The sequence below is a fragment of the Sciurus carolinensis genome, chromosome 9 (genome assembly GCF_902686445.1).
Source record: "Sciurus carolinensis chromosome 9, mSciCar1.2, whole genome shotgun sequence".
Classification (NCBI taxonomy): Eukaryota; Metazoa; Chordata; class Mammalia; order Rodentia; family Sciuridae; genus Sciurus; species Sciurus carolinensis.
Window position 1 is genome coordinate 91,939,499 of NC_062221.1, and position 8,544 is coordinate 91,948,042.

Below are 8,544 nucleotides of genomic sequence, written 5' to 3' on the forward strand. Positions count from 1 at the left end.
CTGGGGCCCTCAGAGCCTGCCTCTGACAAACCTTCTCACCCTTCAGCCTCTTCCTTTCAAAATGGGACAGATAATCGTATGTAGTCTACAAAGTTAGCATGAACATAAAAGGTACTTGGCTCATTGTCTAGCACATAACAACAAATGTTGTCTAAGATGCTGCAAGGTGACATGATCAGAAACTTGGAGGTAAAAATAATGTTCTGGTTACTAGGGGTAGAGATGCTTGCACAGCACTACTCTGGAGAAATTCAGTCCTACCTCTGCATTCCCTTTTTTGGGTCTGGATATTTAGAGCATGCTGAGGAACTGGAATGGAATACAACTATGAAGAAGTGATTGTTACCCTGGACCTCAGAGCCAGAGGTGCCTGCTGGATGATGCAGCTGGATGATGCAGACTCCTTGGGTCTCAAGGAGTTAAACTTATCATTAAGAGGGAATCTTGAATGGGAAGGCTGGATTGGCAGTGAGAAGGGGCAAGAACAAAGAACCAAAGTCTTTAGTTTGATGGTCTTCAAGTGGTTCAGCTTCCCTCAAAAGCGGCATTTGGGCCTGAGTTAAAATGATTAGATCAGGATGAGAACTAGGGAACAGGGATGCTACCAATTTCATCTCCCATGGCCATCCCCAACCTTACTCATGGACTACCACACTTTTTCAAACAGAATCAATGTATGGTTTCAGAATCCTCCTCATTGGAAGCTCCAGACAGACACTACTAAGTGATAATCACTTGAGAAGTGTCTTTCTGTGTACCTCTTGTAAAATTCCAGTAGCCTGGGATACCACTAGTAGGAAAAATTAGCAAGGACATGGCTTCAAAGACTCACTTGCTTGAATGACAGGCTTCCATGTCTCACCATATTATAATTTCTAATCTCTCTTTCCCACAAACAACCATTTAAATCCAGTTGTCAGGATGAGAAGAAGTAATATAAAGCTAATGACCGAAGTTTGAATGACAGATACCAATTTCCTAACTTTCCTGGTATATTTGAATTTTAGGAAGAATCTGTTAATCAAAGTGAGTAGTGTCATGTTGGAATTGCATCCACTTAGTTTGCATAAACTCCTACCTGATTCTGCCTAGACTAGTTGACTTTTTCTGTTGTCAGATGTGGAGGGGTAAGTGCAGGCTACACAGATGCACAATCACTTACTCCTGTGCCAGTAGGAACTCAAGGGAGGGAAGTCCGGGTCATGGGTACAAAGGTCGAAGGTTGAAAGAAGCGCATGGAGCCACAATCCAAAGCAAATCACCAGAGAAGTTCCCCCTTTATTCTGAAAATACGTGCTCTTTTATAGGGCTGGGAAGAGCTAATAGTTCAGGGAGAGAGGCGGGGTGGCAGTTGATTGGACGGGGCCCTATTGCTGAGGTCCTGGGACGGGGTGGCAAGGGCTGATTTGCTGCAGGTTCGTGAAGGTATGAGGAGTAAAATCAGGAAGAGAAGCTGGGCCAGCGCCATGTTGGCACCTGGGAGGGGGGTGAACTTATAAAGGCCATATCTTTGTGGTCTGTGGTTGGAGCACAAACATAAAATGTTTTTAATTTTTGCCATTTTGCTTCATTAAGTTGAATCTCTTTCCCACTGTGTAGTAGAGAATTTAACTTTGCCCAAAGAGAGGCCAGGTCTTTACCTTCTACACCTGAGAAGTAATTTCTATGTTTTTGGAATATCCTGCCTGATAAAGTGCCTTTGTTTACCTGGGAACTTTGAACCATGCAAGGTAGTCTTAACAATGTGATTGAAAGTGGGAACCTTGGGTCACGTGTATCAATTCAGTCTCCAGAAAGTCTGGAGTCTGAAGTCTGCCACACAAGCACTCAAGCACCTCTGTGTTCCAGAGCCTTAATAAAGACTTTGGACGCCAAGGCTTGGGTGAGCCTCCCTGGTCACAATAGTGTGTATTTCCCTCATTATTGCTGGGAAATTTAATGGTGTTCATAACTCCACTAGGGAAGGACAACTGAAACCTCCATATGTGGAACTTTCTGGACCTCTGCCTCATATATCTCTTCTTTTGGCTGGTTTTAATCAATCTCATTTTATTACAGTAGACCATAATCATACATGTAACAGTTCAGTGGGTTCTATGAATCTGTCTAGTGAATGTCAAATATGAGGGTGGTTAGAACCTGTAGTGGTGCCAGAAGTGATTGTGGTCTTATGGACCCTTGAACTCTGCAATTGGTGCCAGAAGTAAGGATGATCATAGGAACTGTTTCCCAACTTCACATTCACTTGCTAACAGATTCCCTCAAGATATTTTGGATAGATTCAATAACTTTCCAGATCTTTTGAGTACTAAGAGTCTATCAAGGTCAAAGTTCCAATTTTTAAAATTCCAGTCTCTCTTACCAGTCAGATCTGTAACTAGAGGGACCTGATGCAGAAGGTGAGTCTTGGTCTTGCCTATAATCCTGTACTCCTCTTGACTTTGAGGCTTCCTCTGGGATGAAGCCGCCTGATTGGTTAACTTGTCCTTTGCAAACTGGCCTTCTGTTTTCTTTACCTTTGCCTTGCGTTCTAAATACTTTAGAACCTCTGGTGACCTTCAGAAACATCAGAGTGTGTGGCAAAGAAATGGGCCATTGCAATATTAGTGATTACTCTAGCACGTGCCCATCTGTGGCTAACAATGAACTTCCTTACATTTCCTATATAGCTCTTCATTTGTGGTTTACAGCTAACATCATCTTTAGGATGATAGTCCGGCCATTTTTCTGATCGGCCAGCTCATCATAATAACTTTCTTTATAATTGCTTTGCCTCTCAACTAATTGGCATCAGTCCTGCCACTAACAGTGTGGTAACAGGATCCAGGAGCCTCCCTCTTCTCCTTTTGGTCTGTGTCTCTTCTGGCACTTTGTTTATTGTCCTGGGTTTTAAGCTCATTCTGAGCAAGCTCTGTGCCTTCTCTGTGCAGGTGTCAAAAGTATTGGTGCTCCCAGGGACGTGATGGGGCTGCCCACCGCACAGTGCCCTGACTACCTCTTTTTGACACCCGCCCCCCTGTTTTTGCTGGGACCTCCTCTCCCTGGGGACAGGGTATTGAGAAGATGATTCTAGTTGTATTTCTCAGTCACTTGTCACCATTATTAGGGCTCCCTGTGACTGATCTCTATCTACCCTGTCATCTTCTCAGTTCTGTTTCTTGCTCTGGTAGCCAGAGGTAGATTCATTGTTCTTGGGCTCAGGTTCATTTTACAGTCTTAAAATTATTGATGATTCCAAAGAGCTTTTGCTTACATATGTTAGCTATTAATATTAGCCATATCAGAAATTAAAACAAATTGAAAAAAACTATCTTTCTTTTCACGTAGCAATAATATGCTCATTACAGGTTAAATTATTTTTGTCTATTAACAAATATTTAAAAATTTCTATTTCAGAACTGTCTTAATGTATAGACATTAAAAAAAAACACACACACAGGCATAGGAGATTTTTCTAAGAATTAGGAGATAGAAATAGAATGTAAGGGTAATTAGGAGAACTGAAATTGTTCCAGAGAAGTTCTGAGCATCATGCTTCCTTAAATACCCTTGATAACATCTTTAAGTTTTAAATTTGGGAACATGTGAAACTGTGGCCAGGCTATACTGAGGCTACTACATTAATCACATTTAGCTTCTTGTCCATTATTTGTTTGAGGATAAAATATTTGATGATTTCTTTCAGTGCCATAGACTTGTAAACTTCTTGCAAGGAGCTCTGGGCAACCTTAGAAGAAGAGCCAATTGCTGGAGCACCACACTGTGCAAAGGTTTCAGATGATCCATATGAAATAGCTGGAGTCCTTTTTCATTAGCTGCTTCAAATAACAATTCTACTCCAAAGAGATGAGGCATACCTGGATCTGTGTATTCTCCAGACTACAGAGCCAGTTTGAAAATAGCCTGGCCACACTCCATGGTCATTGTCTCATGGTATGAGAATCATGTGGTTCCATCGTGACTTCATCAATTAAAGTCAGCATCAGCAATTAGCCTACTCCTGCAGGGCACACCTTATGTGAGCACCAATCTCTACAATTTCCTCAATGCTGCTAGCTTCCATGAATGGGAGGTAATTCTTTTTCTTTTCTTTTCTTTTTTTTTTTTTAGTATTTTTTTAGTTGTAGAGGTACATAATATCTTATTTATTTTTATGTGGTGCTGAGGATTGAACCCAGTGCCTCACACATTTGAGGCAAGCACTGTACCACTGAGCTACAACCCCAGCCCTAATTCTTTTCTTTGTCAAAGAAACACACCTTCTGATGTTTGGATCTCAGTGGCCATAAAGCCGAGCTGGATGGCCAAAGTGGCATGTCCACTTGAAATCATCTTCCTTCAGAGGACCAGTTACTCATGTCCTTGTCATACTCATCCTAGGTGAGAAACATGGCAAGGGCAAGAGGAGGTGGCAGTGGCTACATGGGGATTCTGAGGACCAACATGACCATGACTCCACCAAAGCTGACTCAATCCCATGGTCATAGAACACAATTTTTTTTCTTTTTCTTTTAATTTTTTTTAGTTGTAGATGAACACAAGACCTTTATTTTATTTTACTTATTTTTATCTGGTACTGAGGATAGAACCTAGTGCCTCACACATGCTAGCATGCTAGGCAAGGATTCTACCTCTGAGCTATAACCCCAGACTTTTTTTTTTTTTTTTTTTTGGTACCAGGAATTGAACCCACCAGTGCTTAACCACTGAACAATATCCCCAGCCCTTTAAAAAATTGTTTTTGAGACAGGGTCTCACTAAGTTGCTTAGGGCCTTGCTAAATTGTTCATGTTGGTTTTGAACTTGTAATTCTCCTGTCTCAGCCTTTAACGCTGCTGAGATTACAGGCAGATGCCACTGCACCCAGCAAAACACAACCATTTTAAAATGAAAAATAACTGTATGTCTCCAAAGTCAGAGAGAGGAGCAGCACAAACTTTGTTTTTGAAAATATCCTTCATGTCTGACTTACTGGATAATAACTGGATTCTCATCTTATTCTGCTTTCAATTTGCTGTGAAATTTTAACATTAAGGTATACAAAGAAAATACAGCCTAACAGGTACACAATTAGAAAGGAAGATTATTTTGATAGCCTTTTTCAAATAATTGTTTAATTGTTCAATATTACATTAAAATTTAACAAGTGGTGTTGGTTTCAATGTAGAATCTAAAGTCATACTGTGAACATTTCACACTCAGTCATATTCAAGTCTGTTAACCCATTGTACATGTTGCATAATCTTTTATCCAGGCATGATTTTGCAACATCCTTAGAAAAATGTTTAATTACTCAGATACTTCAAATATGGACACATTTCATTATTTGATGTCTTAAAAAAATCATACTGCTAATCTCATTAGAAAAGTCTTTGATGACCAGGAAGCTGTCAAGTTCATTGTAGTGATACAGATTTCCCAAAACTCTTTCTCTTGAAAACTTGGAATTTTTATCTTTGGTAACACATATTATGGGTGTTTTTCCTAATAGTTATAGATTTATTTTGTTGATTTTGGAAACATTGATAATAATCCAAGGCTGAATGACCATAGATTGTCTATTAATCATTCTTTAAGTGAAAATGGTGTTTGTGACAAGTAGAATAATGGCAATGTCCTAATCTGGAACCTGTAGTATGTTACCTCACATGGCAAAAGGGTCATGCAGATAAAGTTCAGTTTAGGATTTTTTTTTTAAGAGAGGGAGATTACCTGGGTTGGCCTGTTGTAATCACCAGAGTCCTTATAGGTAAAAGAGAGAGGTAGGAGATTTGAGGATGCCATGCTTCTGTCTTTGATGAAGGAGGAAGGGGCCTTGAACCAAGGAATGCAGGAGCCTCCAGAAGTTGGAAAAGGCAAGGAGTGAATTATCTTTTCTTGGAGTCTGGGAGGAACACAGTCCTGCCAACTCCTTGATCTTAGCCTCGTGAGACCCAGGTTGGACTTCTGACCTCCAAAAACGTATGATAATCCATTTGTGTTGATTTAAGCCGTCATGTTCATGTCAGTTTGTTACAGTAGCAATAAAAAACGAATATATTATTCCTTGAAAATAGCCACTATAGCAACTCACAGCTCTATCACTCAAGTTCTTTCCCTGAAGAAACTAAGTACTTAACTACAAGATGCAGCCAGGCCCTTTACACATATTCCCGTTTTCTCACAGACTATTTTAAAAAATGTAACCCACTGAAGACATTCAACAAAATAATCTTTCCTTTTTCATCAGGACATGCTCATATAAATCCTTTTTCCTTTTTCCTGTGATTGTGTGGAAGTGAAGAATAACTGTGGTAAATTAGTGCCCCTGCCTAGATTTGTACTCGAGCATCAGTGATTTACTGTCCATTGATTTTGCATCATCAGTGCAAATATCAATGAAGCAGAAGACAACAGTGTCGTAGGATTTGGGGGGATGGTTTAAGACCTGGTGAAACACTAGAAGGTATTTAGGAGATACCCAGGAGACCACAGAGTGCTGGGTAGAAAGGCATTTGACAAGCATCTTTGATCTGCACAAAACGTCCTCCCTCTCATGGAGGAGTGGGAAAAGCCACAAATATTTCCCATAGGCTGTGACCTCAGACTTCTAGAAAATCCCCACTTCTTTCCAATAGCCTTTTCGTACCAACTGAAAAGGGGTTGGCACTGAGCTAGTGATGGAGGATGGTAAGGTTAGCTCTAAAGAGGATGTCACATTTTAGGGTTACTGAGTATGTCCCTCATAATTCAGTTCAAGAGCTCTGAATTTTGCAGTGGGGCTCAATAAGTTACAAATGAAAATTTTATTTTCTGAGAGAATTCCTGGTTCTGCTTTTTTTAGCATGAGTTAAATATCATTTAGTATTAGTTTGTAGGGCTGCTCATTTAATCTTTTTTTTTTTTTAATGCTTTTTTTTTTTTTTTTTTTTTTTTTTTTTGCGGTACTGGGGATCGAACTCAGGGACTTGTGCATGCAAGGGAAGCACTCTATCAGCTGAGCTATCTCCCCAGTCTCATTAATCTTAATTACCTCCTTAAAGTTACTATCTTCAACACAGTCACTAAGGCCTTGCTCAACACATGAATTTGGGAGGGGCACTCTTCAGCCTACAATACTCCCTAGACCATGTCACTCTTTGGGAAAACCAGATAGAACCCAGGAAGCAATTTTGAAGATGTTTTATTATAACCCACTGTTAACTCTGCTCAGAAGGGCAGGTGTGCTCCTGAAGACATGAAGCAGCAAAGTGATACAAATGAAAAGCCTTTTCTGGCCCAAGAACACAAGCTGCTAGATCTTTGTGGGAGTTTCTATATTTTACCTCCTACATCCCATGGGTGTCAAATAAATATTACTGACCAACTAATGGAAGGCTTAGAAGACAACTTGGATGTATTTGGTGGTAGAAAATTTCATGTAGGAAGAGCTGGGTCATCATACTTACAGTCTTAGGGAAGAAGGAGGGTTATATGAAGTATGGCTCTTGCTCTTTCTTGCTGTGTGGTGTTAGACACCTTAACTACAGCCTCGTTTCAATTTTTTTGTGAAATGAAGGTAATAAAGTATCTACTATTTATTATGAGGTCCCAATCATCTAACTCTATGATGGAGTATATTTTGCACTGTGCTATTTGGGTTTTGATTCCAGTTAAAAGAATGTCATCCTGAATTCAGGATAGCGATTACTGGAGGGAAGGGGGCTGCCGATAAAGGGAGTTGGATTTGGCCTGTGTTTGCTGTATGCACGTGCTGAACTATCACATCGAACCCCATTATCATGTACAGTTAGTATGTGTTAATAAAATAATGAAAATAAAATTATTAAATAGTTGCCAACTTTAAAAAAGCAGACTTTAATTCTACTACAATCATTTACTTAGAGGGCTTTCAGAGCAAGTGGAGGCAGCCTGACAGTGAGGAGCAGGGTAGGGAGGGAGGGTCATGTCAAGGGCATGCACCAGACGCCTTCCTTGTGCCTCCCCTGTCTTCCTTATGCCTCTCCTGCCTTCCTTGCACTCTACCTGCCCTTCTTTGCCCCTCACCTGCCCTTTCTCTCATCTCACCTACCTTTCTTGCACCTCTTTTCATTGCTGATAGTCTGAGCTGAGACTCTGCTCTTCCTATCTGCAGGATCCCAGAGAGGGTGTCATTGTATTTTCAGTGTACATTATGGATGCCACCTGCTTCAGAATCACCTGGGGTGATTGTTAAAGATTCAGGTTATGTACTCCCATATGCAGATTCCTGGTCCTTCCCTGTAGACCCACTGAAAAACATCTCACATGCTGGAGTCAAGGAGTTTCATTTGTTAACACATGTCCTAGATGATTCTGGTACACTTTCAAATTTGAGAAAAAGGGTCTTAAGCTCTTTGTGAATCAAGTTCCTCATCCACAACAAACCATGTCTTATTAGATATTGTCAGATCAACTTTATTGTGTTTAAATGATACATTCCAATTGCAATTAGTTTTTAAAATGATTAACCCCTAACTGCAAGTTATGAGGGTCATGTTTATTTATTCTTTATTTTAAAAAATTAAATGCATAGGTGGACAGACA

The 8,544-nt window shown here is 40.2% G+C and overlaps 1 pseudogene; it reads right to left on the reverse strand.

The window, feature by feature from the left end:
- Positions 1-3,539: 3,539 nt before the first annotated feature.
- Positions 3,540-4,063, reverse strand: LOC124992444 (proteasome subunit alpha type-5-like; annotated as a pseudogene).
- Positions 4,064-8,544: the final 4,481 nt, after the last annotated feature.